At 38.8% G+C, this 7,006-nt stretch overlaps 1 pseudogene; it reads right to left on the bottom strand.

Annotated features, from left to right (window-relative positions):
* Nucleotides 1–1,129: 1,129 nt before the first annotated feature.
* On the bottom strand, nucleotides 1,130–3,120 carry LOC148538114 (uncharacterized; annotated as a pseudogene).
* Between the last annotated feature and the right edge of the window lie 3,886 nt (nucleotides 3,121–7,006).

Below are 7,006 nucleotides of genomic sequence, written 5' to 3'. Positions count from 1 at the left end.
GATAAGTTAAATATATTTTCTTTTTAAACTATTTACCTTAGGTTAGGGGGTGCTCAGGTATGACACTTCTATTACAATTTTTTGGGTGATTTTAAGGCTTTGAGAGGTGAAATAGGATACCTCCTCTTTTAGAAGAGTCTAATGAGAGCAGCCTAGGCACAATTATAGAACACCACTTATTTGTTTATTTGTATTGTAAAGGCTAAACATTGTTTATAACATTTACCTTGAAATGCTATTTTGGAATTTATCCAACTGTCAGTTGAATCATGCCTTCTAAGGTTTATATATACTCTTCATGTTAACTGCCTTCTAAAGTAAATATTGAGATCCTTTACACCTCAGGGGTAAAACAACCATTAAGATGGTAACTAAAAAGAAAGGATCCCATGCTTATACTGTTTTTTACTACCAGTCTCAAAGTGAATTAGACACACTAACCATTATAGAGGTTGCTCCTGGGATTCATGTCCATATTATAGTCAATGTCATTTAGGAGTCACCTTATGCAGCATAAGGTAGAAGACTATAAGGTTTTTTCTAGAGAGACAGAAGACAATTAAAAAAAAGGAGATGATGTCAGAGATGGAAGAAAATAGATTCAAGGGAGAGTCCAGCATAGTGGATGGGAGAAGATGTTGAGGGCAAGCTAACAAGATTCTGATTTTGCAAAATCTGTGATTTTTGGTGATCTTGTAGCCATTTTTAAAATTGCAAAAACATTGTTGTGGGCAATGGTAGGGAGTTTAGAGGCATCATTGCTTTTAGGAAGGGTGGATGCAGAATTTCCTTTTAGGGGTGGCAGTTTAGAAATTAATCCTGACTCCTTCCCTCTCTACTCCTTACTAATCCCACTTCAATTCCCACCTCCTCCCAATATCAGTTCAAACTCTTTTGGTCCCTGCACCTACCTACTACACATTGTGTCATAAGACACATGTCAGTTAAGTTTGTTCTTTTTTATTTTAATACTAAAAGCAATTAAATCATAACAAATAGAGCAACAAATAATGAAAAAACAGAATATTCATTAACAAGAAATAAATCAAAATAAATAAAATTGGTAACATTTCACAAGACAATATTTAGTCATTGATTTCCGCTGTTCAAAAAGTGGTCAATCATTTTATTAAAGTCTACATCTTTCCTGATGGGTGTGTAGAAGAGCAAAACCAGTCAACCTCTCCTGACCCATTTGGTTTCTCAACAATGTTTTAAATTTTTTCTTTGTAATTCGGGGTAATTCTATTGCAACATCTAACTTTTATGCCTCATATGCTTTGCAAATATTGCACAAAACAATTTAATGAAATTTATGTACTGGTTATTTAAAACTGAGAGGAACAGCTACAAGGGTTGCAACACCAGTAAAGTCTATAATTTTCTTCTGGAACAGTCAGCTACTGTAAGTAGTAGACTCAATGCAAATATAGAAAATTGGCAGAATAATGCCAGTACAAACTTAACATTTGTTATGGAAATTAACAAGGTCTGGACTCTAATGGAATTTGCTGTTTCTGTCCATTGTGATATATATATTAAAGTACCTGTACAATTTTCTCAATTTGGTCAAGAATTTTGATCAAGCTTTCTCTTCACTCCACCCAGAGTGCTTAGAACATGCCCTTTAATTGTATATCAACAATATTCATAAAAATATTATTTCATTTAGCTCAAGTGTTAAAGAAACATGCAACTTTCTTTGTAATGCCAATGCCATTGCATATACTCTGAACTGATAAAGTCTGGTTAAAGCAAGGGCACCTAGTAGCAAATTTGGCCTCCTTTAATATCTCTGTAACTGCACCCAGCTGCTCTGATATAATCCGGCAACAGCCGTCTATGTCAACACCAACACAATTTAGCAGGTCAAAATCTAACTTTTTCTATTGCATAATTACAAGCATCACCAGAGTTTTGCAATTCACTTTAAGCTCAAGAGAAGGCGAGGAAACCTTGAAACAAGCCTCATAAACATTCAAATCCAATATTTTTCATGTCTTTGGCTCTTTTACACATACTGTAACTTATACAAAGGGGTAAATTTACTAAGATTCGAATTTAGTCGAGTTAGCAGTCTCTGGAGAGTTTGGGCATTTTTTTCCACTTGCAAATTTACTAATGACAAACTCGGGAGAGAAATCTCCTTTGCTACGGGAAAATACTGGAGAGTTAGCAAACTCGCTTCACTTCACCATTGACTAAACTCGAGTAACTTTTCACTAGTAAAGATAGCATTTGGGAATTTACCAAGATGAGAGTTTATAAACTCTCATGAGAATGGACAACAATACTGTAATTTGTGAAATCAATTCACCTGCCTGTGAGCTGCGAGTTTGACAGAAACAAACACAGATCAGTGTGATCCATGCATGTTTCTGCCTGAAAATAGTAAAAGAAATGTAAAATTAATACAATAAAATGATGTAGGGTCCCCCCCTAAAAGTATAACCAGCCCTGGACTGCTTAGCCACTCCTGGTTGATAAAATTATGGGAAACAAAATGAGTAGGGTTCCCCCATAATTTAGGAGCCAACATCTGGCTGCAGGACCTGTTCTGGTTTTAAATATAGGGGGGGAAATTGCGTAAGGGTCCTCCTATATTTAAAACCAGCACTGGACCAAAACCGACCGGGGTGTAATGCCAAAGCCAGGAGACCCTATTACCGGTTATCCATGGCCAAAGCGTTCGCACCCCAAGTCAGTTAGCCCAAGCCAGGGATCTCAGGGGAGGTGGGGACCCCCCAAAGAAGTGGTCCACACTCTCTCAAAACCCCAAGCTTGGGCTGAAGCTTGGGGCTCTTCCCCGCACCTCTGGGCTGTGGGTACATGGGTAAAATAGTTGAAAACTATTGTATTTTACAGTGGTACTACAGGTGTCAAATAGTTGAAAACTATTGTATTTTACAGTGGTACTACAGGTGTCAGGATACCTGCCCTTTTGCACTTGTGGAACTAGCAGGTGGCTGCCACCCATACCTCCACTGTAAAATAAATAGTTTAAAAAAGACAGTACACACACACCGTCTTAAGAAAAACTTTATTATACACCTACCTACCTCACTCACACATACTTACCTGTGCCATCTGGTTAGTCCACTTCTCCCATGTAGAATCCATTTGGAGCACCTGGAATCAAGATCCTATACTCATCCCCATCCTCGCGCTTGTCTCTGTAGCAGCCAGGGGTCTTGACAAAATAAAAAAATGGATCCCGATCCATATACTTACTATAAAGGTGTATGTGTGTGACCACATAAACCACTGCCCAGCTCCTTACTGATCAGTGTGAACTGTAAGTATATGGATCGGGTTCCATTGTTTTATTTTGACTCTGACTCTGTACTCATAGAGAAGCCTCCTTACACCATTTCTGAACCTCTGGAAATGTGGTGTTCAGCAGCACAAGTAAAGAAGGTGATATAGAAATTGAGGATGCTACTCTTAAAGTGCAACAGGATGAGGGGATATGTATATAGCCAATGCCATTAATGAGGATGTTGATGATGAGGATGTTGTTTGTGTAAGTCAGGTACCAATGCCAGCAGTTCTTGCCCATGATAAGAAGAAGGCAATTGTCATGCCTGGTCATAAGATAAAAAAACACACCTCTTATGTGTGGAATTTTTCCTAAATCCTAACAACATTTTATTAACAATTTGTGAAGCCAAAGTAAGTAAAGGTATAATCATTAACCATCTAGGAACCACCTCCCTTTTACATCATTTGCAGTGAGGTCATGCAAACTCTTTAGAAAAAGCTGAAAAATCTGGTAAAATAATAACAGCCAGTCTAATATCAGCTAGTTCCCAGCTCTCAGCTAGATCCCAGCTCATACAATCTCCACTGACAACACCTTCATCATCAATCTCCTCATTAATGTTTGGAGGTAGTCCTTCTGCATCCTATTTACAATGGCTAATTGACTCCTCCCTTATCCATAAGAATCTTGAATGCTAGGGTTGCTGTTGCTGCTGGGGTGAATCTTCATCCCAGAAGGGAGTCAAGAGGACTAGTTTAAGCAACAACTGACTATGATACAATCCTTTGCAAGAGGAAGCAAGTATAAATGCAGCTATCCAGTTGCACAGCAAATCACTGAAGCCATTATGGGTATGCTAGCATTAGATCTGCATCCAATATCTGCCATCAATGCATGTTGTTTTAGACAGTCATTTGAGGTCCTGTGTCCCCGCTCTCAAAATCCTTCTCAATTCCATTTTATAAGAATAGCAATTCCTCATAGACATAAAGAAAACTAAATGTTGGCCTAGAAAATGCCATTGTCCCACCTATACACTTAACCACAGATATGTTAAAAAGCAGTACTGATCAAACTAAAGATTACATGACTGTGACAGCCCACTGGGTGGGTGTATCACCTACAGCAGCAACAGCATCCAGCATATAATACCAGCTCATTTACAGGCAGACTACTCTCTGTATCAATGGATTCATTGAGAGGAATACTGGTGTCAGGTGAGATTAGAAAAACTCTGAGATGTCATAAAAAATGGTTTACCCCGCTAGGACTCGCCTCAGGATTTGTCATTTCCTATAATGCATCCAACACTGTGAGAACAATACAACTGGGTGAATTTGAACATGTCCATGTTCTGCCTACACAATAAACGTGGTGGTTCAAAAATTTTTAGAAAATGAAAGGGGCATGCAGGAAATGCTCTCTGTGGCCAGAAACATTTCTAAACATTCTCAGCATTCAGCAGCTGCATGTAGAAGATTGCTGTGGCTGCAAGAACAGTTTGACAGTTAAATTTGCCATGTCAGCACCTGAAGAAAAAGGTAGTGACCAGGTGGATTTCCACCCTTTATATTTTTCAGTGAATGGTGGAACAGCAACAAGCCATCCAAACCTACACAAGCCATGACATACAGAGAGAAGGGGAAATGTACCTTAGTCCAGCACAGTGGAGAATACTTTCCATTTTATGCAAGCTACTGAAAAAATTTGAAGTAGCTACTAATGAACTGAATTCAGACACTGCAAGCCTATCTCAGGTGATTCCCTTAATTAAGCTTTTGGAAAAGTAGCTAGAGAAACTGAAGGAGGATATTAAATGAAGCAATTATGCTAGATATGTTGGACTTGTACATTAAGTTCAGTATTTGCTTTGAGGTTGTCCTTCTGCATCCAATTTAAAATGGCTTATTGACTCCTCCCTTATCTAGAAGAATCTTGAATGCTAGGGTTGCTGTTGCTGCTGGGGTGAATCTTTATCCCAGAAGGGAGTCAAGAGGACTAGTTTAAGCAACAACTGACTATGATACAATGCTCTGCAAGAGGAAGCAAGTATGAATGCAGCCATCCAGTTGCACAGCAAATCACTGAAGTCATTATGGGTATGCTAGCATTAGATCTGCATCAAATATCTGCCATCAATGCATGTTGTTTTAGACAGTCATTTGAGGTCCTGTGTCCCCGCTCTCAAAATCCATCTCAATTCCATTTTATAAGAATAGCAATTCCTCATAGACATAAAGAAAACTAAATGTTGGCCTAGAAAATGCCATTGTCCCACCTATACACTTAACCACAGATATGTTAAAAAGCAGTACTGATCAAACTAAAGATTACATGACTGTGACAGCCCACTGGGTGGGTGTATCACCTACAGCAACAACAGCAGCCAGCATACAATACCAGCTCATTTACAGGCAGACTACTCTCTGTATCAATGGATTCATTGAGAGGAATACTGGTGTCAGGTGAGATTAGAAAAACTCCGAGATGTCATAAAAAATGGCTTAACCCGCTAGGACTCGCCTCAGGATTTGTAATTTCCGATAATGCATCTAACACTGTGAGAACAATACAACTGGGTGAATTTGAACATGTCCATTAAATGAAAGGGGCATGCAGGAAATTCTCTCTGTGGCCAGAAACATTTCTAAACATTCTCAGCATTCGGCAACTGCATGTAGAAGATTGCTGTGGCTGCAAGAACAGAAAAATTAGCCATGTCAGCACCTGAACAAAAAGGTAGTGACCAGGTGGATTTCCACCCTTTATATGTTTCAGCGAATGGTGGAACAGCAACAAGCCATCCAAACCTATACAAGCCATGACATACAGAGAGTTTTGGTAATGTACCTTAGTCCAGCACAGTGGAGAATACTTTCCATTTTATGCAAGCTACTGAAAAAATTTGAAGTAGCTACTAATGAAGTGAGTTCAGACACTGCCAGCCTATGTCAGGTGATTCCCTTAATTAAGCTTTTGGAAAAGCAGCTAGAGAAACTGAAGGAGGATATTAAATGAAGCAATTCTGCTAGATATGTTGGACTTGTACATTAAGTTTTGTATTTGCCTCGCCAGGACCAAATGGTTGTCAATGGTGGAGGATTATTTTAATGACAATGCTCAAGTTAGCATGTTAGACAGTCCCTATGAGTACTGGGATGAAAAAAGACAATTTGGAGCCCTTTTTACATGGTAGCTTTGCTTTACTTAAGTTTCCCACCCTTCAGTGTGTACTCAGAAAGTGTGTTTAACACATCCTGGAATCTTGTAAGCGATCGGCGTAGGAGGCTACACCCTAAAATTGTGTAAATGCTCATGTTCATAAAAAATAACTACAAATTCCACAAGGAAGACCTTGCCAATTGCATCAGTGTACAAAGACTTTAAATGGTGATTCCAATGGAGATTAGCTGATATTATGTGATGATGATATTAACATTGATGAGGGTGAGGAGGTTAAGGATGATAAAGACATTTTACCAGTGTAGGTATGATTAACTGGTTTAAGCCCATTGGTAGCTTGTTTTTGGGGGTCCAAACCAAGCACTTAGCCGCAAAAGTGGTAATGCCTGTCACTGAAGTGCTTGGTTTGTTAAAATGTGTATGTCCTTTTTAATATACAACATAAGGGTGGGTGGGAGTGCCCAAGGAAAATTCCATCTTGCACCAGATTTCTTTTCATTATGGGCTGTATTTATGGGTAGCTTTGGGAATGGTCTTTTTTTGAATAGGCAAACATTTTTA

Source organism: Taudactylus pleione, unplaced genomic scaffold (genome assembly GCF_031769625.1).
Source record: "Taudactylus pleione unplaced genomic scaffold, aTauple2 ptg000041l, whole genome shotgun sequence".
NCBI classification, from domain to species: domain Eukaryota; kingdom Metazoa; phylum Chordata; class Amphibia; order Anura; family Myobatrachidae; genus Taudactylus; species Taudactylus pleione.
This window is presented reverse-complemented; position numbering and strand designations above follow the sequence as displayed.